Below are 25,722 nucleotides of genomic sequence, written 5' to 3'. Positions count from 1 at the left end.
TGTTTTTTTATTTCATTTCCATTTCTTCCAAATAGTTTCTTTTCTCTTGTAAAATTCATCACTGGCTCACAGATCAAGGGTGGCATCATTTTATCCAGGAGGCTTCTGTGTTTTCTTTCCGTCACCCATGTGTTGGTTATTCAGTGGCATTTTGACTCCATGGTGCTGTGAATTTTTGTTTGTTTGTTTTAACTTCATACCAGTGGTTGACTTTGTTTCATGGCTTCTCATTTAAGGGAATGTATATGATGCGTGATAGACACTATCATATTCAGATACGAAGATACAATGCAGTATGCATCCCTACTTCCAAATCAAAGATGGACTCCCAATGAAACTGTTGGACGTATCTAGACAATGGGAAGCTGGACTGTCTGACATTGTCTGCACCAGCACATTTAAATAACAGACTGCTTATGAAGAACTATACTATTGTAATAATATGGGGAAAATCAGGGGTGGGAATTTCTGGGGTGGGGGTGGGGAAATCCCATATCCTATGGGATTGTACCATACAGTTCAAAAGAAAAAACATAAAATAATAATAATAATAAGCCCCACAATACTCTCTTTCTCTTTCTCTCTCTCTCACACACACACACTTCTTCATTAACACATGGACTTGAAGCTCCAAACATGGGTTTTCTAACTATAACTCTGAAAATAGTGATGAGTCCAAGTTTGCATTTCAAAACACCTGCACCCTAAAACCAGAGGTGCAAAGCTGCAGGCTCTGCAAAGACTGGAGGGGACTTGGTTTATGTCCGCAGATTAACTGCACACAATCCTATCTCAGAAGCGAGAAACAACAAAGATGGAGCCAGTTGGGAACCCAAGTTCCTGGGCCCCCAACTTCTCTCTGTAGGTCTCAGTCCATGCTCCCCAGGGAAGCCTTCTGCTGGGAGCCTTCTAACAGCCAAGACAATGCGGAATCTGCTCCCTTATTGTGCAAAATCAGTAATTCAGCAGACTGAGATGCAAGGAGCTCAATGGAAACCATGCATGGTGGAAGACCAGGAAGACAGCTCCCTCAAAGTGCCCCAGAAACTTCAGGGACTGGTCTCTTTCTAGAAGCCAGACAGAATGGGAAGTTAACTGCCATTGGTAGTGAGACCAAGGAGTGGGGCCATCAGAGTGTGATTAGGGCAGGGAGAAACTGCCTTATCAGCAGACTGAAGCCAGCATCAGGGGCGTGGGTTATTGTCACAGAGCAGGGTCCTGATAAAAGGACGGGGTTGGCCCGGTTTCCCTGCCTTTGATGCATTGATGCCCTCCATGCTGTGAGGCTATAGGAGTCCCCACCAAATGCCAGTGCCACCTAAGTGCCCCACCTTGGCAGCGATGAGCCACACACCTGGATCCTTTGGAAAGTACTCAGCTTCAGGCAGGTTACAGTGACCATCAACAGACTCAGCACCCACAGGGTTATCACACATGTCAGCAGGAAGAGAAGGTGATGGACAGACCAGCAGAGGTGGCGTGGAGCAGGATGGGAACACAGCACGTGCCCCGACAACTATGGAAGCTGGGTTCAAAGCCATGAGCCTGGGACCCTAAAGACCAACCTGAGGCCCTTCCCACTGCGCTTGGTCTCTAGGGTCCCAGACTTGAAGCAAGCACAGGACACTTGCCAGGGCCGATCACTGGTCCTGACCACCGGCCAGCTCAAAGTCATGGCTTCTCAACCCTTGGTGAGAGCCCCATCTTCTGGGGTTTGACTTTCTTCTGCCTCCCTGCCAGTTCATCTGCAAAGCTGGTGGAGGCTCTCCTTTGCCTTGCAGCACCTCTGGTGAGGGGCTGAAGTCACAGCCTTACCTCTCCACCACACTAAAGAACCTTGGGTAGTGTACTGCTTGCTAATTAGGATCTGAAGGCTATCAGGCTTCTGCCCAACACCCAACCAAATCCCGGTAAACGGCACCCTAATACATGAAACCAAACTTTTCAGAACAATATGAAAGGGGTGAGGTAAGGCTCTCGCAGCGACTGTCATGCAGCTGGCATTATCCCTCCCATTCTACAGAGACACAAACGGAGAAGCGACTAACCTGCGGAAGACCAGCCAATCCAGGACTCCTGGCAGTTACAGCTGCAGCCAACATCTGCCTGGCACTGTGTGTGCACCTGACTCTATACGTACTAACTCATGTATCCCACAGAGAATAGGGGAAGACTCTGTTACCCCACTTTCCAGCTGGGAAAACTGAGGTTCGATTCAACAATAAAATCAATGATCCCAGAGCCACAAGGTTGGTATATAGCAGAGTTAGAACTTGAACAAAGAGAGCTTGAGTCCCAAGCCGTTGCTCCTGAACCCCACAATGCGATCCAGCTTCCAAAGTCCTGCCTGTACCCTGAGAACCGCCCCCCACCAAGAGCTGCCCACACCAGCCTCCGTGGGTCATCATCAGCAAGCTTTCTGGTCCCAGGCAGGCGACTCCAGGGTCTCAGCTTCAGAATCAGAGGCTTAAACTGAGCAGCCGCAGCCCCTCGTAGCCAGGCGAACTCAGTTGCTCTGTGCTGGGTTAGCAGCCCTGTCCATCCCAGCTACCCACTGGCACTTTTTTTTTTTTCTGGAACAAGGAAGGCACCAAGATTCGGACTCAAGTAAACCCCAGCTCAGTCCCCAGGGACCACCCTGCACAGACTGACCAGAGTCAGGGCAGGGCGTGCCCCGCCCTGGGGAGGGTGACTCACTGGGCTCTTCCTGACTCACTCCTGCCACACATCCTCCTCCCCTCTGCTCTCTCACACACACAGATGGGATTCCAGGAACAGAGCTACACACAGCTGGTTTTAATCCCGAGCCTTGTTCCACGTGGATCCTGGAACCTCCCTCTTCTGTTTGCTTATCACAGAGAGACCTATCTTAGCCCGGAGAGCACAGCTCAGACACCTGCAGAAGGGGGGGAGGCTGACAGCCAAGTGTGTCCAGGAGACAGTCAGGAACTAACACCCAGCCATGGGACCAGGCACCTGCACTTGAACCCCACACCAGCCCTTCCAGGGCCAGAATCCAGAGCAAGGATTCCCGGGTGCCAGCTTGTCTTTAAAGGTAACCAGAGATAGAGACACGTTAGGAGATGACACGGAAGCTATGGGGGCAGCAGTGCCCTATCCCCTGCTGTCCACTACCTACACAGTGGGCCTCACACATCTGCAGGTCCCAGGGCTTCTAACTGTGAATTGGAAATACTTGGGGTGAGTGACTGCCTCTGTAGGGGAACAGGCATTTCATTGTGTTAGGGATCCCATGTACTCCAGAAACAGTTTAAAGTATAGGGGAAGACTGAACATGTTCTATTGCAAATACTACACCATTTTCTGTAAGAGACTTGGGCATCTGAGGATGTTGCTATCAGCTGGGAGCCACGGGACACAGGAATCAGTAGCCCTCAGATAACAAGGGACAACTGTCTGGGGTTAGAGAACCCACTGGGTAAGGGCCTGGGAGGTCCACTTCACACTCACAACCTCAAGGTGGGACAGAGGCTATTTCTCATACACCTGCTCCAAAAGGAACTGGGAGTTACCCAGCATCACAGAGTGCCAGGGCTCAGTAGTGAGCATGGGCTAGCCAATTGCTGGCCTACTGCTGCCCAGATCAGCTGCCCATAGAACAGCCTTTCCAAGTGCTCTTAACCCAGACTCTCCATCCACAGGTACAACCCACAGGATGCCCAGATGTGTACCTGGGAAACTCTTTCATTGGCAACCTAAGGTCACACAGAGGTGGTTGAGAGGGGAGAAGCAAGAGGATCTAGGGGGTGACTGACTCAGGCGCCAAGCACCCAGCCAGAGCCTGCAGGGCAGGAAGGGTGAGGCAGAGAGGTCCATGAGGCCTGGCGGTGGGTCCCAAGAGGTACCCAGGCCACAGGGCCCTGGTGGCTCCTGGCAGAGTACACAGAGCAGGGCAGACAGCAGCAGCCCAGGTGGCAGAGTGTCCCAGGCTTGGCTGGCTGAGTCAGGAGGTGAACAGGCTGCCCACTGGGCCCCAGTTTTACAACAGCATCCGTGAGGTCAGGGCTGGTTTCAGAGAGGGAGGGCTTTTGATCAGAGGAGCTTTGTGAGCAAGGCAAGCAGAATAGAATATTACAGCAGCCACCAGGCCCCGTACAGTGTCAGACAAATGCTTCTGGAGGCTTCTACCTGGCGGGTGAATGTGTTGCAAATACGTGCAGGAAGCATTTCTGAGATTGGTGATTTAAAATGTATTCACATACATCACACACCCCACACACATGCATGTCACACACATCCCACATATACATACACTCCACACACACCATACACATACCACACACATACATACATATATACCACATGCGCGTACACACACACACATACAAACCCTGTAGTGACAGGAACTAAGCCCATGGTGAGGTCCCTAGAGCCAGCCTCAGAAACCCTGGAGGGCTTGACAACTGGCCCCACCCATGAGTCCTAAGGGTTGTATTTCCTGTCCGTTTCCAGCCCTGCGGCTGTTAAGGTCCCAGCATCTCCCTCCGGGGAGCATCTCCAGCTGGTCAGGGCCTAAGCTGTAGGCAGAGAGCCCTCACCTGCAGGAAGACCTGCCCAAGAACCCTGTGGGGTTCCACAGCGAGCTGTCACAGGGACTGCCAATCTGCCATTGTCACTACACAGTCATCTACTGATCAGAATTTCGTGCATACATGGGATGGCCCGGGCAGCACGCAGTATACTCTCTTTTATACGCTTTGAGGAGGGGATTGTGGTTTCTTCCTCTCTGCAGAACCACCAGGAGGTCACCCCTGTTGTCAAATCTCTCGATGGTTCATTCCTTGTTATTGCTGAGTCCCAGTCCATGGTTTCTCCCTCAATCCTTCAGGTACCCACTAAAGGGTAGTTTGGGGTGACCGTAATACCTGCCCATGCATGTCATCACTTCCAGGAGCTGCACAAGTGCCTCCCAGCACTGGTGCAAGGCACGTGTTCAAGACACTGCCACCACTTATAGAGCAGACCGATGGAACTGTAACTTCTCATGAAGAAATGTATTGTTCTGACAATATGGGAAAAATCAGTCAGGGGGTGGAAACTGGGAGGACGGGAATCCCAGACTATACAGAATGGTACGATAAAATTCAAAAATTAAAATGAAAATGAAAAATGAAAAAATAAAATCAAGAATAACAACAAAAAGACACTGCCACACATTTGCCAAGTGACTGTACCGCTTTCTGTTCCCACCAGAGTGTGTGAGGCTCCAATTCCCAAATTGTCTTCAGCAACACTCAATATGGTCAGTCCTGCTCATGCTGGCCCTTCGAACTGCTGGGAGCCGTAGCTTGTGGTGGCTTTGAGTTGCTGCCCCCAGCGCTGTCCATGCTCTTGGAGCCTGCCCTAAGCTCCTGGGCCCTCATTAAGCTCTTCCAGGCAGCTTGTCCTGGGAGGAACTTTCGTGAACTCAACATGCAGCATCCTGGCTGAAGGGTCAGGCAGTGAGTGGAGACATGGAACCCCCACTGAGACCTTCCCCAGTTCCCAGGATGCTGCGGACCAAACTGCCGAACTCGTGGCCCACATCAGAAGCCACTGGGGACATGCAAATCAAATCTCACGAGAGTGGACTTTTTTTTAAAAAAATATCACAACAAGTGTTGATGAAGACCCAGAGAAATCAACACCATTATGGCCCCAGCACAAAGTTAAAGTGGGCAGTTACTGAGGGAAACAGCCTGGCAGCCCCACCATGCTGACACACAGATACCCACGTGACCCAGCACCATACTCCTAGGTGTATGCTAACACCAACACCCACGTCCACCCAAAACCATAGACACAGTGTGGGTGAGAAGCAGACACACTGTGGGTGAGAATCAGAAAGCGTGCAATCAGTGCAAGTGTCCATCAGTTAATGAATGAGTAAGCCAAATCCAGCCGATGCATGTCCTAGAATGCGGACAATGAAAAGAGATGAAGTACTGCAACATGTTACCACATGGGTGGATCTTGAAATCAACATGCCAAAGAAAGGACACGAGCCACCAAGGACCAAATTCGCCATTGACAGGAAAGGTGGAACTGGCAAATCTACAGAGACGGAAAGTAAAGTTGACATTGCCAAGAGTGGCGGGCAGGGTGAGAGGGTTGGCAGTTGCCTGCTACGGCATGAGGGTGACTTTGGAGGGGGGAGTAATAAAAATGTCCTAAAAATGATTGTGGTGATGGCCGCACCACCCTGTGGACAGGCCCCCTGGATTGTGCACTTCAACCAGTAAACTGGACCGGGACTTATTTGAGTTTTATCTCAAATAAGCTATTTTTTTTCCATAAAAGAATCAGATTCTCAAAACTAGGAGGGCGTATGAAGAACTATACTTTAGTAATGATATAGAGGAACTAAGTGGGGGGGGGGAGGTTTGGGGCTGGGATAAGGGAAATACCAGGATAAACTGTATCATAAAATGATAATAACAAAAAAAAGAAAGATATGGAATCTGAAAAATAAAAAGACAAGAACACAAAAAGAAAAAAAACTAGGAGGGTCCCTCAGTGTAAACACCCTGAATTTTCTTAAAGTCACGCTCACCACAAGGTTCTCCAGGCTCTCGCACACCTTCGATGATGGGCGGCTCACTGCCTCCTCCAGGCATGACCAACCTGCTGTTGCATAGCTCAGGAGGCGAGGAAGTTCCTGCTTTCAGGGACTCAGCACTTGCTCCCGGCCCACAGTGGCTGGTGTCATCGAGAGAGCTCAGGGTGCATGCAGGACACTCCTCAGGCCAGGGAGCAGCCCCTCCTGACACCAAGCAGGGCTCCTGTACCAAGAGTTCCTAAAATGCATGTGTTCCTTGGGTGCCCGGGAGGGTTGGTGTCACCTCCCCCACTTAGACACAAGGTCATGGAATCTCACACAGGTGGAATAACATGACCGGAAGTTCTCAGTACTGGTCATGACTGCTGCCCGAGAGGCACAGCCTGGGAGACCTGGCTGTACTCCAGTGCTGCACCTGCCCTGGCCACTTGACTAGAATGCTTTTGAGAGCTTGAGCTCACCTACACCCAAACTGGTCCTACAAGCCTTCTAGGGAGATTACAGTGGCCTTCCATCCAACACATAAATATACAGAAAGCAAACTCAGGTCCCCAAAGAAACGCTAAGGGAAGCACTACCCTCAGGATGAGCTAGGCACTGTCCTGGAGCAAGAGGTGACATCTAGATGCATCTCCCTGGGGAGCTGGTTGACCCTGGGGAATCCAAAGTGAGCCTGTGGGAGCATACGACAGCTGACTTCCAGCTTCCCACCTGCTAGTCAAGCCAGTTTGCCACCCAAGGGTGCATCACCGGGAGCCTGGAACTCTTACAAGGAACAAACCCTCCCCAAGCTGCTCGATTCAACTCAACGTCACCTGCTGGGTTAATCATAAAGAACATACTTATGCCCGCTTTATAGATGCCGACACTGAGGCTGGAGGATGGCCTGCCCAAGGCCCCAGACTGAGAGAGCGGGAGACCAGAAAATTATTCCAAGACCATCTGACTTCCAGATGTGCTGAGCACTGGACCGCACACCTTGTAACCATGAGGTGAGCGTTGTGGGTGCTAGATGGAGTGGCACCCAGAAGTGTGGTTAAGGGTCCCAGGAAGAGAACACCTGGCTGGGCCAGGAAGGACAGACAAGGGGAAGGGCACAGTGAGTGGGTGGAACAGCATGACCTGCTAGGCAGATCTGGGTGAGGCCCTGGACAGACTGCAGAGTGGGCCTGGGAGTCGTTAACAGAGGGAGACAGGGGGACAGACACAGCGCTGCAGAGGCAGATCTGGGCAGAGCCTGACCAGCACAGACTCTGGGGGTGAGAGGGAGTCAGGGAGTCAGGGTTTAAGAGCAAGGGAGTGGCAGGTAGGAAGATGGAAGTCAGCCTGTATGTGTGAGAAAGGCATAGAGAAGCAGCCCTAGTGATTCACACTTCAAGGTCATGTCCACACGCTAAGGTATCCTTAGTATAAGCCTGTTCTTCACACATCAGGCTGAGAAAATGAGGACAATCTCTTCTCTAGAATGAATAGAACAAGCAAGCATCCAATGAGCCTCCTCCCGTCCTTGGCACCCCATGTCTGTCCTCACAGCCCCCTACAAGGACAACTCCCAGCCACACAGTTTCACAGGTGATGGGGCCTCCCGCCCCCTCCAACCCACAGGCTCATCTGCAACCCCACCATCGCCATGGATGGGTGTCAAGGTCAGCGTGAGTCTTGCTGTCAAAGGCAGGTTCTGTGAGTTGGGTAAAATGTCACACACACCAGTCAAGCCAGCCAGCATTTGCACAAGTGAAGCCAGCATGGCAAATGGTGCCATGGCCTCCAACACATTGAGGTCCCCTGCTGACCACCAAGGCAGGGCTAAGCACGCCATTTCACAGTTGGGTAAACTGAGGCTCTGCCCCATCAAGATGGCTTCTGAGGCAGGGAGTCAGGAACAAACCCAGTCCTGTTCGCTGCAAAAATGGTCAGCGAAATGAGGAAGTGAGTCAAGGCAACCAAAAAAGAGGGGTTCCTCTTTGAGTCAGAACAGGATTTCCCATGCACACCCACTGACTGTAGAGCTGGACAGAGTGGGGGCTGAGCCCAGCGGCTCAGGATCCACCACCAGTACCCCTGCAGCCCTGTACCAAGCATGTGGCTGGGCCTGGCGGGGATTCCCCAGAGAACAGCTCCAGATGAGTCAGGCTGAGCAGCCCACACAGGGACACCAACCCTTGGTGCAGGGACCTGGCTGGGCGTTCCAGGCACCAACGGCCAAGCAAAGCCCAGTGGGCTCTCTCTCCTAGGGCCTCTCACACCACTCACCCCACAACTGGATGGGCAGGTCAAGGTGAAGGGCGCGCCCACAAAGAACACTGTGATTGGGCAGAGCTAGGAAGGACAGGCCCAGCCCTTCCTCCCACTGGGAACCACATCAGAGCAACTCTCCTCTCTGCAGCTTGGCTGACCCTGAATGCATTGGATGACGCATCCGCTGCACCACCCACACCAGGCTGTGGGCGGTGCCGAAGCTCAGAGAGACGAACAAAACCCCGAGCCCTGGCGGCTCTGTCCGCCTTCCTGGGAGTCCAGAGCATCTTAAACACCTGCAGGTCCCCCCACCCATTCCCCGTCGTCTCTATCACAGGATGCTTCTCAACATGGAACGTTCTGGAATTCACCAGTTCACAGATGTCACTGCAGGCCTTCCCTGACAAGGTGCTGCGGCCCCTGGACAGGCAGTAACAGCTCCACAACCCTCGGTCAAGGGCCCCCAAGGGTGGAACCAAACCCACACCCAGCATTTCCCAGGACATCTGCCAATTTTGCAGGAGGCAGGGGTCGGGGAGAAAGAGCAGGGACACGAGTCTTCTCTCAGCAGGAAAAGGCCTCCTGGAACCCCAGGCCAAGGGCTTGACTTAGGTTGTCCATCATAAGATGTCTACCAGGACCAAGTCCTTCTCTGACCTCACCCTGAATCCTTGGGCTTGCAGCGGACACTCACTGCCCACACCCTGCCCACCTGGGCATCCCCCTTCGGTGTCTGCTCCTGCTGCTTTCTCAGCCCTTCTCCGCCTGGTTTCATTCACCTATCAGCTCTGGCATCGCTGCCTCCGGAAAGCCTTCCAGGATTTTTTTCCCCAAGGGGTAGAGAACTTGAAACTAATATTGTTAGACACTAGGGATCAGGTACTGTTAGGTGTTTGTCCATGTCAGGAATGATTAACTTGCTTGTCGATAAAGAAGTCAAGGTTACGTTTAGATGGTTAAGTGACTTGTCCAAGCCAAGGTCACACAGCAAGCAAGCCTACTGCCCAGTTCTCCCCAGTAGTCCCTTAGCAGAGCCTATAAGGGTTTGCATGGCCCCCACCTCGCTGGTGTCCACGGACTCACTAGGCCGGGCCTGCCACCAGGACCTTCAGAGCAGGCCCGAGGCCGTCTCCTTGGAGTGCGAGGTCAGTTGTTAAGAGACTATGCAGAATATAATTAGTACAAGCCTGTTCCTGCCAGGGCTTGGAGACACCCGGGTTATAGCGTGTCTATGTGATGCCAGGGGCAACCAGCCTGGGGACAGACTACAGTTCCTCTGCTCCCTGCAGGTCTGCACATGAAGGGGTTCCCTTCAGAGGTGCCCTCTGCACCCCCAGACCTCAGTACCAGCAACTACCTGCCCCCAGGTCACATAGTGTAGCAGGCACCCCCCAGGCCCCCGGGGTAGCAAGGCCATGTACACTCAGCCGGACTTGGCAGGAGGAGGCTGCCGACCTCTCTCCAGGCAGGGGCCTGAGCTCACGGTCGGAGCCAGAGGACAATATACTCTCTGTGTGAACTGCGCCTGGGAGCTGACCCAGCACCTCTTGGCCTCATTATCCCCTTGATCCGCTGGCTTCCTGGCAGCTGCGGCCGGACCCAAGGAGGGAGTGCTCGGGGCGGCCTTGGCTGTCCCCTCAGCGGAGCCCAGGGTCCCTGCCTGCAGCTGCCACAGGGAGGAGGGGGAGTCCGCATGGGGACCGTGTTCTTGCTCCAGCCAGGAGGAGGGACCCTGCCTGTGGACTTCACACGTGGGGCACGAAATCCCATCCACCCCTCCTCTCAGACACTGAAAGGACTGACAGCCCACATGCCTGCATGACAAAGGTCACGAGTGGGCCACACTCAGCAGTGACCACCATCCAGGGGAGCACGGCCTCTTGCAGCCCCCAGAGAAGAAGTGGTGCTGGGCCCCAGGGACTTCCCCTCCACACCCTGGCAAGCAATTGGCAGGGGCTCCAGTGGCGGCTCCCTTCTTTGGGCACTTCTGACCTCCTGATATGTTTTTGCTTACATTTCTGTGTGCTTGTTGCATCTAGATGTTTCTAGATGCTTCTGGAATGTAAGTTCCATTAACAACGTTTTGCCAGCCTCCTCCATTGCTCTTGCCCCACTGCCTAGGCCAGTGCACACAGGAGTCCCTCAGCAAGGAGTCAGTGCCTGAATCTCTGCTCCATTTGTCCCTTCCAGAAACCTTATGGAACCTCCAGGTGCTGGGACAGCAGAGAAAGTGCAAAGCTGGAGAAACCCTGCAGGGGAGAGGCGGCCAGGGAGGAGTCCGCGAGGAGGTGGCCCTTGAGGCAGTGGCCAGGAGGAGTCCCAGAGGAGATGGCCCTTGAGGCGGTGGCCAGGAGGAGTCCCAGAGGAGGTGGCCCTTCAGGTGGTGGCCAGAGAGGCAAAGGCATGAGCGGCAGGACTCTGCATCCCAGCGGGATCTCTGCCAGTGTAGAGGTGGAGACACCCCAGCCTCACTCCTGCATCTGAGGACATTCACTAACCCCCTGGCCCGCAACTGGCAGGGGTGGCGCGAGGACAAGGGCAGTGCTGAGGGGACAGCCCTGAGCCTCTGGGAGCACCAAGGAGGGGCCCGCAAGTCTAAGAGAGGAGGCTCAGGGGAGAGGAGAACCTCACACTGTCTGCACCCACCACCCCGCACTCCGGCCACATGACCATTCATCCCAGACTGCTGGACACTTTCCAGCTTTTACTCCCCAAAGTCCCAAGCCCTGGGGCTAACCTTGAGCCCCAGGCACACCAGGGACAGTTGCTTACACCTACTTCCACCTTCACAGCCCCACCAAAGCCCCTCACAAAATGCCACACTACCCGGTCTCTTGGCCACTCACAGCTCGTGTGCCCAGAGCCAGGCAGGGTCAGAGCATTCTTCCTCTGAGGCCCTGACAGTGGACACAGGCATAGGTTCTCTTCTCTCACCACGGCCAGCAGAGGTAGACGGTGAGGGCAGAGGACCCTGGCTCAGCCCAGCCTCCTCAGGGCTGACCTGGCTCAGCCCAGCTCATTGTGGCAGCTGTCAGGGCCTCTCTGATTCCCCACAACTGGCGGAGCCTTATCTCCCTGGGCCTGTGCCAGCCAAGGACAGGCTTCCTCCTCTGCCTCCTTCGTGCATTCACAGTGGTGATCACTGCAGGCAAAACAGGCCGAGCCGGGCTACAGCAGCCAGCAGACCTGTCTAAGGGCAGATGCACCCTAAGCAACTACAAAGAAAAATCCAGAAATTCCAGTCAGGAACTCACCTGCAGTTTTTGTCTTGCAAAACTCGGGGGAGTCCATTATTCACAAGCAGCAACCCCCAAATCCAAGTTTTCAGAATCTTCTAGAAGATTTCCCCACTAGTCCCCACAAGAGCTGCTTATAGACTAACAAGGTTTTCTGCCCAGCTGTGCTACCAGAAGCCAGTGAGATAACCCCAATGCTCTGGCTCCCCCCAAGAATCTGAAGTATAACAATGAGGAGTTTCAGGATTCCCGACTGTGAAGGAAAAGCTAATGATTAAATTAATCCCATCAGCAAGTTCCCAGATAAGCTGGGAGTGGTCTCCCTTGAGCTGCCCTACAAGGGCATCCCGGGGCGGGAAGAGTTGGCTGTTGACCCGTACACTGCAAGTTAATGAGCCCGTGACCTTGGACAAGCTCCTTCCCAGCCTCAATGATACAATGCCTCCCCTACTGGGCAAGGCTGTCAGCGTGCAACTGGACACATCCCTCAGGACGCTTCATAGAGGCTAAAGCACAAGGGGGAGCCAGAAGCAGGCTGGTGCAGGTCTCCCAGGGAACATCGTGTCCCGCGGGGATGCCTCTCCACAGGTGGAAGCGCTCAGCTCGGAGGCGCCACGGATCTGCGCACACGCGGTTCCCCAGCTGGCACCCACCGTGCTCTGAGGCTGGCTGAAGAGTCGCATGGATTCATGAATGTGAGGCTCTGTCGGCACCAGCAGATGCAGCCTGAGGCCGAGTGTGGCAGAACTAACGCTGCACGTTCAGGGACCCGTGTCTGCCCTGCAACTCCACCCTCCACTGTGGGGAGGGCTCCTGCTAGGACCAGGGCCAGGCTGTGAACCCATCCCTCCTTGTTTCTGGACAGTTCTCCACATTTTCAAAAACATGACATAAAAAAATTGATGTGAAATTCAAATTCCAGTGTCCCGAAATATAGTTCTATTAGCAACAACCATCATCTATTCACTCACTCAGTGGATACAACAGAAAGCCAAGAATATCCACACTCTGGTGCTTTGTGAAGAAAACCTTTGGACACTCTTTTTGCAGAAGCTCCCTAGACCATCATACTTATCAGCTCCCCCGCCCCCTGCCTATCAGCACAGCATTCCTGCTGCTCTGGGGCCTAGAAGGTTCCTTTCTAGCCCTTCAGCAAATCCTGTTGCTGTTCCCTGACCTCCCAGAGGGCTGAGGAGCAAAATGCCCAAATGCTGAGAGCCGCGCATTCAACAGAATTTCCTTCTGGGGACCGGTGCTGTGACATGGTGGGCTAAGTGCTGCCCTGTAATGCCAACTGCCACATGGGCTGTCCTGCCTACTTCACTTCCAGCCCAGTTCCCCTGATAATGGCCAGGAAAAAACCGTGGAAGAGGGCCTGAGTGTTTGGGCCTCTGCCACCCACATAGGAGACCCGGATGAAGCTCCTGGCTTCAGCCTCACCCAGCCCTGGCCACTGCGGTCATCAGGGGAGTGACCAGCAGATTGAAGCTCTTTCCATGTGTTTCCATGTCATTCTGACTTTTAAAATAAAAAAGTGTTGGGTGGGAGCAGGGAAGGGGAAGCACTTCATTCTGGAATTTTCCTTACAGTTGTTTAGGATGTGTCTGCCATTATCCCAAGGTCTCTCAGCACTGTGAAGGGCTGGAACCTCCCCCCCCCCACCCCGTACCCTCCAGGACTCCCTGGGGACTCCCTGGTGTGACCCACCACGTAGGCTAAAGGTTAAAGATAGCAGGTTGAGGCCGGTGTCATGGCACTGCAGGGTGGATACGCCCACCCCCAGAGGAGTGCTGCCTCCCATTCAGCATCTGCCTGGGTATGCAGCGGAAGACGGTGTAGGTAACGGGGTTCCCGCTGGCCATGTGGGAGATCTGCATCTCATTCCTAGCTCTTGGAGCTCTGTGTATGTGTCCTCTGCCCCTCAAACAAATGGGTTAATTGTCCCACTTCAAGATTTCTAGCTCTCTGGGTCCAAAAGGGAGTCCAGGTAACGTTAAGCAGGGAGAAAGATTAAAGGGAAAGGGAAGACAGGGAGGGATGTGGAGCGGCACCACGGTCATTCTGTGTCCTGGGTTTGTTTCACTCAGTCCCGAATAGCTCCCGGCCAACATTCTCAGAGCCCTGGCCTGGGTGAAGCCCTGCACCGTGTGGCGGAGGACTCCAGAGGAACAAGATGAAAGACCTAGTGTGGTGGCTGTGACACCCTCAACCCCAACTCACATTGCCAATTCTAGGAAACAGTGCCTTGGCCACTAGGGATGGCTGGGATCCTGGGAGTGCACAAAGACACAGCTACGCGCTCTGCACACCGTATGTCCTCTCTCCCAGGGGACACCATCTCTCTATGTAGACAAAGGCATGGCTGCGTTACAGAGTCAGCAGTCTCCCAGACCCACCTCCCAGGGCTCAGGCTTTGGCCAAGAACCCATGAGCCAAGGGCTGACTCACAGATAGGTTCTACCTGCTGCAGGTACTGGGGCAGGAGGCAGGTGACATTTCAGCCCTCCTCTAAGTGACACACAGTATCACCTACCTTCCCAGCTGGATGTGCTTGGGGTGACTGCAGGGTGGTGCCCTTCTGACCTTTCATCCAACCCCCACAGCAGCTCTGCAGAGCACAGGGCCAGCCCACTGGACAGGTGAGTCAGCCAAGCCCAAGGAGGGTGTGTGGTGCCCTGGGATCACAGGCAGGTGGTGGAAACAGATGCCAGCCTGGACTGTCTGAGTCCCTCTTGGGTCCAGGAGCAGAGAGAGACTTTGTTACAGTACAAAATCAAATGATCCTATGCATAGGAAGACAGGTCACACCAGTGATGTATTGCTTGGCTGGGCCCGCTAAGGGTGTGGAAGGCCCCTCACCTGTGCAGGTGTGTACCTCACAGACCCAGCCAGGTGGCAAGTAAAACACAGGTGCTCCCACTTTACAGACAAGAGTGTTGAGGCCCAGAGAGACTACACTGTGGGAAAATCAGACAGCCCTGCTGCCCCTCCAGGAAAACCTACACAGCTTCTCCTGCACCCCATGCTTGAGTCACTGTCCCCTAGGGTGGGATGTGTTGACAGCACCCCTCTCACCCACTGGATGCCTTCCGCAGAGGCAGGGACCCATCCCTCATGTCCTCCTATTCCATGTCCATCAAGGTCAATGTCAACACACTGAAGGAATGTGATTGCCCAAGACACATGCTTTCCAGGGCGGAAGGACCCAGATCCCAGCCGCCAAATTGGGCCTCCTTGGCTCTCCAGCCAGGAGTGGCATGACTCACCCGCTGCTTCCTGTAGGAGACAAATATAGGAACTCGCAGGGCCATCCTCTCCCTCCCTCAAAGGAGCAGGTCAACGAGCTAACACCATGCCAAGGAGTGCCTGGCCAGCCCTATTCCACACAGAAGGAAGAGGGGCCAAGGAAGCCACAGGGCAGACCTTTAACAAAACAAAATTCAATGATTTCTGAGCAAAATTGAGTTTGAAGCCAGCACAAATAAGCAAGCCAGGAAAAGTGAGTGTGCTGGTTCCTGGTGCAGGAGCAACAGCAGAGGTGAACTTGGCCAGCAGCCCAACTGCCTCTCGTGCAGCCCACAACGGCCAGCTTGCGGTCACCAAGCTCCCCACAGCTTCTGAACAAGCAGCAGACGGAGACTTGGGCCTGGAGAAAAGGGTGTGGTCGGTGGTGGCAGGGTGGAGTGCTCTGGGTTGGGCCCTGGCCCTGGAAATCTGTTGGCATTCCTGAACCACGTGATGTTGTTCTCACCAAAAGGATTTCCTCTGAAGAACAGCCTGCCAATGTGAGGATGCAGGGAAAGAACTAGGTGCCTGGGCTGGCGGCTGAGCCCTAGGTCTGAACCTCCCCACGCAGACAGGCACCTGCCTGCGCTCCAGGACCAGGTAACCTGAGCTCAACTCCGCACTCCACTGCTACCAGCTACGGGCAGGTGACGTGCAGGCATCCTCTCTGGCAAGTGTGGATGATGTCAGAGTGTGCGTCACAGAGCTGCTGTGAGGAGAGAGAGAACATATGATGGTGGGTGGCATGCCAGACGGATACTGGCTGTTACCAGGACGTGAGAAAGGAATCCACTCCATCAGCGAACCCACATCCTCCCTTTATCTTTTGCTCATTCCATAAGTACAATAGAGCCTCCATATCCATGGGTTCTACATCCAAGGATTCACCCAACCATGGATTGAAACTATTTGGAAATTCAAGCTGTGACTAGGGAACACTCCTTTCTTCCCAGTCTCTAAACAACAGAGTAATGGCATGCAGGTGGTGTTAGGTAATACACATCACCCAGACGTGATACAAAGTATCCAGGGGATGGACCACAGGTTCTGTGCCCTTTGAGGCTTGAACAACCATGGATGTGGTATCCCGGGAGGTCCTAGCCCAAGGCTCTGTGTGTACAGCAGCTGACAGCATGTACAGGCAGCCATGATGGCTCCTGGAACAGACAAAAGTCCCCGCAGAGGCTCCTACACAGGGCCATGAGGGAAGATGACACAGAACACTCTCTCCCACGGCCACCACTCCAAAACCCACTGTTTGTTCGGGGCCCTGGAAACACTCCTCTCAGGACCTGACCTGCTGGCTTCATTCAGTGGCTGCCACCGCAAGGATCCATTCCCACAAAGTTCTAATATCCTGTTGTAATGTCTGAAGCCGGGGACAGGTGTCGGGGCAACAACTGACCACATCCCATATTGAAGTGCCCTGTTCGAGTCCTGCCCACCCTGCTTCTGATCCAACATTCCAGGCCAGCACCCTGGGAAACAGCAGGTGCTGGCTCACGTCCATGGGAGCCCCACACCAAGTTGCTGGCCTCTGGCTTTGGCCTGGTCCTGCTCTGGCTGACACAGACATGTGTTATGATGTGGGGTAGGGAGGGATGGTGAACCGGTAGATGACAGATCTTTAGTTGTAAATAAAAAGATGGTCACAGTCCAGTGGGGAACCAAACTTGAAAACTGCTTTCAGTGCAAAGTGCATTGGGACAGGGAGACAGAGGTGCCCAGGAGTGGCTTCCTGGAAGAGGTGCTAGTGGGAAGGGCAGGGAGGGCAGCTGGGCAAAGTAACAGTTGGTGCTCAGGCCCAGAGGTCAGCAGGGGCAGGAAGAATCTGGGGGTCCATAGGACCCAGCCCAGGCAACCTGACAGGCAGGCAAGAGACTGGAAACTTTCTCCTGAGGGCTGGAGGGAGCAGCACCCGTTGGGCAGCCTGGCCTTCCTGGAACAGACAGCAGACAGCAGCGGCCACACTCAGCTCCCCAAACTGCCACTCAGGGGTCCTCGCGCAAGGAGCATCTGCACTCTTGAGGGTCTCCAAATTCAATATAATTTTTTTTCAGATTTACTTGTTTGAAAGGCAGAGTTACAGAGATTTTCCAGCTTCCGGTTCTCTCCCTGATGGTCACAATGGTTGGGGCTGGGCCAGGCCAAAACCAGGAACCTGGAATTCCATCTGAGTCTCCCACGTGGGTACAGGGGCCCAAGCACTTGGGCCATTCTCTGCTGCCTTCCCAAGCTGATGAGCAGAGAACTGGATCAGAAGTAGAGCAGCCAGGACACAAACCAGTGTCCATATGGAATGCCAGTGTTGCAGCAAATGGTGGGTAAACCTGCTAAGCCATGACACCAGCCCCTCAATCTCTCATTTTGAAAAACAGAAAATTGAGGTCAGTGCTGTGGCTTAGCAAGCTAAGACTCTGCCTGTGGCACCAGCATGCCCATATGGTACCAATTAGAGGCCCAGCTGCTCCATTTGCAACGCAGCTTCCTACTAATGGCCTGGGAATGCAGTGGAAGATAGCCCAAGTGCTTGGACCCCTGCACCCACATGGGATAATACCAGCGTGGTAGGGGAAGTTCCTGGCTCCTTGTTTCAGATCAACTCAGCTCTGGCCATTGTGGCCATTTGGGGAGTGAACCAGTGGATAGAAGATCTCTCTGTATCTCTCTTTGTGGAATTCTGTCTTTCAAATAAAAATAAACAAATCTGAAAAAAAAAAAAACCAAAAAGGAAATTGAGACTGCCCTGATTCAAGTCAAACACAGCTCCTCCCATCAGAAAGGAAAGAGGCTCCGAGTGAGTCAGATGCTGTATTATTCAGCAAATGTCGCTTGGGAGGGGCTCAGCCCTTTCCACATCCCAAAGAGAACTCAGCTTAATTACAATGCGAGCAGCCACAGCGGCCCACCCATGCTCCTGGGACAAAGTGGGTCTGCCCACTCCCAGTCTGCAGCCCTCCAGAGCTGTACTCCAACACCAGTGAGATGGGTGTTAGGGAGGCAGTCTACAGGGGGGAGCTCTGGAGAACCCCCTCTCTCTCAGACACCTGCAAGACTTGCCTTTTCCATATGCAAAGTTGCACCCTCTAGGCAACAGAGAGACCAAAGCTCCAAGCCATCTGCACTCATACTTCCTGGCACAGCTGCAATCTGAGCACCCCTACTCCCCAATATAAAATGCCCCCAAATCTAAAACTTGTTGAGCAGCCACCTGACGCCACAAGTGAAAAGTCCCAAGCTGCCCTCACGTCACAGGCAGAACCAGTGTATGGAATTACCTTTCAGCTACATGCATAAGGCACGCACGAAACAGCAACAAATTCCACGCTTTGATTTCCATTCATATCGCACTATGGATATAAAAATAGACCCAAATTCACACAGCGTTCTGGACAAGGGGTATTCAGGCGGGGACGTCCCCATCCCCAGTCTCCCAGTGCTGCCAACCTGTAAGAAAGGGTCTTCCTCATCAGGTCCTCACACACCGCCCAGGTGGGCACTGACACTCACACACAAACACTGCACAGCAGGAAGACCACCACCTGCAGCCAGCACCTGGACACCTGTCCTTCCGAACCCTGCCAGGCTGTGACAGGTGCCAGGGCAGAGGGAAGTCTGAAAGAATGGCTTTAGCACCATGGCCAGAGAGGAGGCACCAGGATGAAACAGGGAGAGGTGCCCCGTCTGGGCCCCATTGCAGCATTCCAAAGCCAGGACACACCATGGTAGGCGGGAGGAAGCCTGATGGAGTCCGAGCAGTCAGTTTCCAGTCCCGGCCTAACCTGATGGCTGATGTTGTTCTTAAAGGGCTGTCTCCCTGGGCCCGGCCCAGCCGGGCTGCCAGCTAGCATCTAAGAGTGAGGAATGCACTCCCGACACAGCATCCAGGAAACAAAAGCATCCCACACTCTCCAATGAAACTCACCCCTGCTGTGTGACTCAAGTAAGGTGTCTGGCCTCTCCGAATCCATCTCTCCAACTGCACAAAGGGGAATGGGCACTAAATTGTTCTGGCAGTGACTCTCTCAAGCGGACCACTCAGGAAGTCCGAGGGGCAAGCCCAACGCTGCTCCGAGAGAAGCAGCCAGCCCCCTGCTTCCTGGGGGCTAGAAAATCCAGCATATAAAATCCTTGCATGTCAAATCCAGCAATGCATGCAGCCAAGAAAGCCATGCTATAGCTCTCTTCTTTTAAACATGAAAACAGTAGAGTCGGCTTCCTCTCCCATATGCCTCCATCCACCTCCCTGGCTGGCTGAAGCAGGAAGTCACAGGAGCCACACTGATGGGCAGGCAGTGTCCCCACGGCAGTCACACAGGTGTGGCAGCCCAGAGCAAACCATCTTCACTACCTGTGTGTCCAACAGGGACCTGGCCAGGTTACTTTTCCCAGTTATTTAACAGCAGATTGGTGTAGGGCACCTGTGGTTCCTCCCAGCTCAAATATTTCAGGGTTTTATGACTCAGAAGAAAATCGTGTTGGTAATCTGGGATGATAAAGTGTTAATGTAATTTACTTAATGAGTTGTGAAGAGAAATATTACGTATACTGACAAAAGGAAGTCATGTGTCAGAATGTCTTTTTTTTTTAATGTTTATTGGAAAGGCAGAGTGACAGAGACAAAGAAAGCAATCTCCCATCTGCTGATCACGCCCCAAAAGGCTTCAGTGGCTGGGGCTGCACACACTAAAGGTAGGAACCTGAACTGCATTCAGGTCTCCTCCATGGGTGCAGGGCCGAAGGACTGGGCCATCTTCTCGTACCTCCCAGGCACATTAGCAGGGAGCTGTATCAAAAGTGGAGCAGTCAGGACTTGAACTGCCACCCATCTGTAATGTTGGTGTCTCAAGCGGTTGCTTAGCCCATTGCACCACAATGCCAACCCATGTGTTTTATTTTTCTAAATCCAAGCAGGCTAACACTTAAATCCAAGGCTACAGGCTGATTTTCTAAGCTGTAGTTTGAGAATGCTCATATTATCTTTTAGTATTATTTGTATTGCAATTATATTTTAAGTATATATAACAGAATAGTGTTGCACGTATGAAAAGGGTACTTTACAAGTTTGTGGGATATGGAATTAAAAAAATTTGTTCTGCTGCTGCAAAAAAAGGGGGAGATCTTGGGCTCTTGGGGTGGGTGTATGGGTCAGCAGCTAGGATGCTGCGTAGGATCCCGCATCCCCAAATCAGAGAGCCTGGCCTGAGCTCCGGCTGCTCCCCACAGTCCTAGCTCCTTCAAATGTGCACCCAGGGCTACAGCAGCTGATGGCTCAGGATCTGGGCTCCTGTCACCACATGGGAGGCTCTGGGTCGAGGTCCTGGCTCGTCCTGGCTGTGTGACCCTTTGGGGAGTGAATCAGAGAAGAGGACCCCTCTCTCTCACACTCTCTATGCCTTTCAAATAAAATGGTAGAAAACTTTCAATTTTCCATGAACTTCCAGCAGACTTTATGCACGGGTAGATATGTGCGTGTGTGTCCTAATTGTAAATGGTAAAGCATAAAAATAGCCAACACCAGAACCCCTTGGCCGGCAACAGAAACAGTGTGCTGGCTCCCGCTCAAGGTGAACCGGCGTCTCCTCTGGATCCCTCGCCCTGTGGTCCCTGGTTGGGCACTCTCACCTCTTGCCCCTTTCTTTTAAAAAACCTGCTTCTGTGTGTGAAACAGCCCATGTAGCGAGGCATGTATGAAATGCACACGTATTTAAATTTCCTCCAAGTGGCCTCCCATGAAACTGTGCCCTCTCCCACTCTCCCATGCCCCACCCCTCCTCCTGGACCCTTTATTTAAGGGGCTGTGCCGAGGGCCATTAAGCACCCTACTGTGGGTGGGCGGCAGGAGCCCCTCGGCCTCCCTCCCCAGAGCCCTTGGAGGTATTTCAGCTGTACCAGGCGTGGTAAACAAGGAGCTGGAGGCAGGAGACACAGCTACATCCATCCCTGCAACTGCAAGCAGCAGGAAGAGGAGGAAGAGGAGGGTGGTGATCACAACCCTTCCCTCCTGCCCTGTGTGCCCCACCCTGCCCGGCCTGTGGGGAGGAGGGTGGCGATGATGACACAAGCGATGCCCCAGCCTCCAGGGCTCAGCCCTGACCTGCTCCATGCAGGGGTGGCACCACATCTCCTTGTGGGGTGTAGCGAGGGCCATGGTCACATCCCTTCCCTGCGTGCACTCCTCACGCTTCCTCTCCCGGAGGCCCAGCTGGGCTGCTTCCAGGTATTCCCATTCAGAGCTCTTCTCTTCCCTAGCCAGTACCAGTGACTTCATGATGAGCCAGTGACTCCTGAACACCATCGCCCTCCCACAGACTGAGCAGCAAGTTGAAAGCCCTGAGTTCCAATCTTGGCTTCAGCACATCCAGGCCCAGGAAACAGTCCCTGTATCGGTACGTTGGGCAACAACGGTGCCTTGTCTGCTGCTAGCCACAGCAGGTGAAAGACGGGGAATACTTCCTTAAACACTGTCCCCCCACTCCAACACACACACACATCCCAGACCCGCCACTCCACTCTCTTCTCCACTCTCCTGCCCTGGGACAAGGAGCAGGTGTCAGTGCCAAAAGGATCTAAGGGAGATGATTCAAGCCCACCCACCACTGGACAACCATGGGAAAATCAAGGCAGCAAGAGATGGGGCAGAAAAGGCACTCAGCTAGGCCTCTTCACCCCAAACTGCGACATCGGCGGTATGTCTGATGCCACCCAGAGCACTGCTCCTATGGTATGTCACCTGAGACCCACAGCACCCTCTGGTGTGAGTGCTCTAGTTACCCTTCCCTCCTCCCCAAGGCTCCCAAAGGTGAACCGACTTCCCTTCCATTACACAGCTGGACCAGACCCAGAGCAGGATGGGACCCAGCTAATCCAGCTGCTCACTGCTAGCACCTGGGGGGCACAGGTAGCCCAACTGCCCTGTAGGCTCTCAGAGGTGCCAGGGTTTTGGGTGTACTGCACACACGTGCCAGTTGCATTCTTGGAGCTACCACATAGGATGCCTGCGTAGCCCCTGCTCCAGGCCTCTTACCTCTGGGGACATAGGGGTCGCCCACAGTCAGGTGCCAGGACAGCTGTGGAGTGAAGGAGCCCACACTCCTCACCCGGAAGATGCCCACCTGCCCCTCCGGCAGGAGAAAAGCCTGGATCCTCAGTCCCTCCCCTCCATGTCATCAGGAACCACGCCCCCTAACAAGACATGGGGTTCCAGCAATAAGATTTCCAAGCCCCGTTCCCATTCAGCCAACCCCAGAGGGGCCTCTGTCTAAAAACAACGCTAGGACTACGGGTTTGGCACAGCTGCGGCCGCCTGCCAGTAGCACAACGCTGCCCTGCCTGAGGAATGTGCAGACCCACACGCGGCGAGGCAGCCGCTCCCCCTCCCTGCTCCTGAGCCCTGGGGTAGTTGGCTGTCCCAGCTGAGCCAAGGTTGCAGCTTGAGGAGAGCTGGGCTCTGTTGGTGGCTGTGCCTCTCTGGGCAAACCAGTCCAGTCTGCTCTCCCGGCAGCGGATCAACAAGGCTGTCCCAGCAAGGTCAGAGGGCAGGGATTTGGTGACACGCCCACTCCCCTAAGGTTTGCTTCGGTCTTCACTGGACACATCAGGGGACTCCACCCTAAAGGCGGGGGTAGGGGGAGGGCCGTGTCCCCTTTCCAGAGAGGAAGGAAGAGCCCAGAACATGGGGCAAGGGTCCCAGTGCAGAACTGGGTCAGCGCTTCCCGCCACAGTGACAAAGTAATGGTACCTTCAGGCCAGTGTTACTGTGGAAGCAGAACCCAGTTGGGCCACGTGGGCCCCTGCTTCTGGGTGACCACAGAGCCACACCCTCAGGTCTCCTGTCTGGGGGGAGGGGGATTCCCGGAGGAAAGCCACCTCTGGCTTCTCCTCGGACTCCCGTGGAGTCGTGGCAATGAGGCCCAGAGAGGCAGAGCCGCTGACCCCAGGCTGCACAGCAAAACAGCCCCCTCACCGCCGCCGAACAACTCGGGGACTTTCCCTGCCCCATGCGCTGCCGAGTTGGGGGAGTCCGGTCCGCTCATCCCGGAGCTCAGCGGGGAGGGAGAGCCATTGCCCAAGGTCCTTCCTCTGGATTAGAATCTCCTGGGGAGGAGAGAAGCCCGGACATTTCGCAGCCTGCAGGGAGCGGCTGGATTTAAACTGAAAGAGGCGCCCGCCCGCAGCTGTCACGCCGCTCCCGGCATGCGCGCGCGCGCGTCACCCTGGCTTCCCTTGACTTTGGGCGATCGCGATCCCGGGGCCGGGTCCCGACCAGGGGCTGAGTGATTCCCGACCCTGCCGCCCCAGGCTGGGCCTCCCCGCGCCGCACCACTTACCCGGCCAGGAGCGAGCAGGAACCCGACGCCGCGGGCAGCTGGGGCCGTGCCGCCCTCCCTCGTCCCCGAGTCCCGGGCGGCTCCGGGGCGGGGCGGGGCCGGGGCGGGGCCGGTACACCCGCGGCCGCCTCCGCCCCGTCGGGACCCGCCACGGCCGTGCGGGAGGACGATGCGCCCTGCCCCGCGCGCGCTCTGCCGGAGTCCTGCGCCGCGCCGGGGTCCAGTGACCCAGGCACGTCCCCGCGGGGACCCGGAGAACACGGCTCCTGCCGGCACTTTACCTCCCGGATCCCAGGTCCCGCCGAGTCTCATCCTGGGATGGCGCGCGGCTACCTTTCCCCAGGAGATAGTCGGACACGGGGCGGGATGGTGGGGTGGTGGGGTGGGGGAACACCCTGCGCATCCCAAATGTGGAGCATGTCCTGCTGGGCGCAGCTCCCGCCTCCCAGCGCTGGAGTTGGAGCACAGTCAGGGGTACCACGCCTGGAGGCGCGAAAAGGGAGAAGGAAGTACCACTTCTCGACCTTTCAGCTAAGATCAAGTGCAAATGGAGAAGGAAGTGACACCCCCTTCCAGCCTGATGCGAGGTGGAGACACCCTAGTGATCCCCTCCCGGCCCCGGGGCTCCCAGAGAGGAAAGGAATGGGACTCTCACCCTAGGGTGGACCTCCCCCAGCGAAGGCGCCCAGAGTGTGCCTCTCAGCCCCCTCCCCCAGCTCACAATCATCCGCCCTTCTCCATTGGCTGGCTGTTCGCAACGCCTGCAGCCCTTTAACCTGGCCTGACCAGGTGGGAGCCTAACCTGCCCCAGTGCCTTTGCACCTGCAGTAGCCCCAGGCCGGCTTACTCCACACACCTGCAGCTGGTCGCCTCCCACTGTCTCAAGACTGCTGGCCTTCCCAACTCCACCTCTCTCCTCCCTCCTGCCCGGCTCTGGGGGGTCACCGGGCTTCCAGCACACCCAGCTGCACTTTGCACGGTTCTCAGATCCCCAGCTCTTATCTTTTCCCAGGAAGTGTGAATTTGCATGATTGGCTCCACCTGCTCTGGATGAGGATGCCCTCTTCCTAAGGATATGGCTCTGCAGGCTTCCCAGGTCAGGCATGGTGCAGAGAGCAGGAGGCTGCAGGGGTGAAGTAACTGGCCCCAGCCCACTGCTTCCAGGGGCTGTTTTGGTCTTGGCTTTCCCAGCCGGTCTGGCAGGAGTTGGTTGACTAAAGCAGTTTAAAAGTCAGCGTCCTCAGAGATGAGCTTGTGAAACAGGGCCTTGCGGGCATGGGGGGTTGCGGAACTGAAGAAGCCAGGCAATGTACTATCCCACAAAGAAGATGGATTAGCCTAGCTCAAATTAGAATAGAGTGGCAGTCAGCTCCCTCGTTTAGAGCCCCTTTGTGGTCCTCTGTGTTCCTGGGGATGTGGATGAAGGGCCTCGCCCACCCTGGCACGTGGCAGGTCCTAGGTGTCCCATGAACAGCCTGCCAGCATCACAGAGGCTGTGGGCTGGGAGGCTCCGGCAGTGATGCCCAAGGTGCAGGCAGTAATTAGCCATGGTTACGAGAGTCATGCTTGGGATAACGCGCTCTTTACTTCCAGAAGGCTCTCAGGTGTGTTGCCTCGTTAACGCTCCTCAAAGACCCTGCATGTCATTAGGAAAGGCTTAATGAGTGTGCCTTGTTAGGGAAACCAAGGCACAAAGAGGTCAGGTGACTGGCCTGAGGACACAGGCTGCCCAGCAGGCGGGGCCCCAGGCTGTTGGAGTTCAGCTCCCGCACTGACTGGCTCAGTGCCACAGGCAGCGAGCAGCTCGGCCCGTGTTGCCCACTCGCCCCCGATGAGCACCTCTTAGCTGATTATTCATGTGTGATTTCCTCTTCCGAGATACGGATCTAATAGGAAGTTCTCTCATGTGGGTCCTTGCCTGGCTTTGTGAGAGCCCAGCTTACACAACCTGTCATGTTGTGGTTCTCAGTAAGGGGGCGATCACCATGACTTCAGGCACACAGCTAGTGGGACTTTTGCCAAACATGTGCTGAGCACCTGCTACATGATAACGTGTGGGACTACGGAAAAGAAT

The 25,722-nt window shown here is 54.7% G+C and overlaps 1 protein-coding gene across 1 annotated transcript in view; it reads right to left on the bottom strand.

The window, feature by feature from the left end:
* The window catches only part of SYNE3 (spectrin repeat containing nuclear envelope family member 3), a 57,206-nt gene extending 33,432 nt beyond the window's left edge, over window positions 1-23,774 (bottom strand). The window contains exon 1 of the mRNA XM_058655232.1: window positions 23,649-23,774. The gene's annotated coding sequence lies outside the window, so the exon portion shown is untranslated. The remainder of the gene's footprint in view (window positions 1-23,648) is intronic.
* Between the last annotated feature and the right edge of the window lie 1,948 nt (window positions 23,775-25,722).

Source organism: Ochotona princeps, chromosome 26 (genome assembly GCF_030435755.1).
Source record: "Ochotona princeps isolate mOchPri1 chromosome 26, mOchPri1.hap1, whole genome shotgun sequence".
NCBI classification, from domain to species: Eukaryota; Metazoa; Chordata; class Mammalia; order Lagomorpha; family Ochotonidae; genus Ochotona; species Ochotona princeps.
The sequence above is the reverse complement of the archived record's forward strand: the minus strand, read 5'-3'. Positions and strand labels throughout refer to the sequence as shown.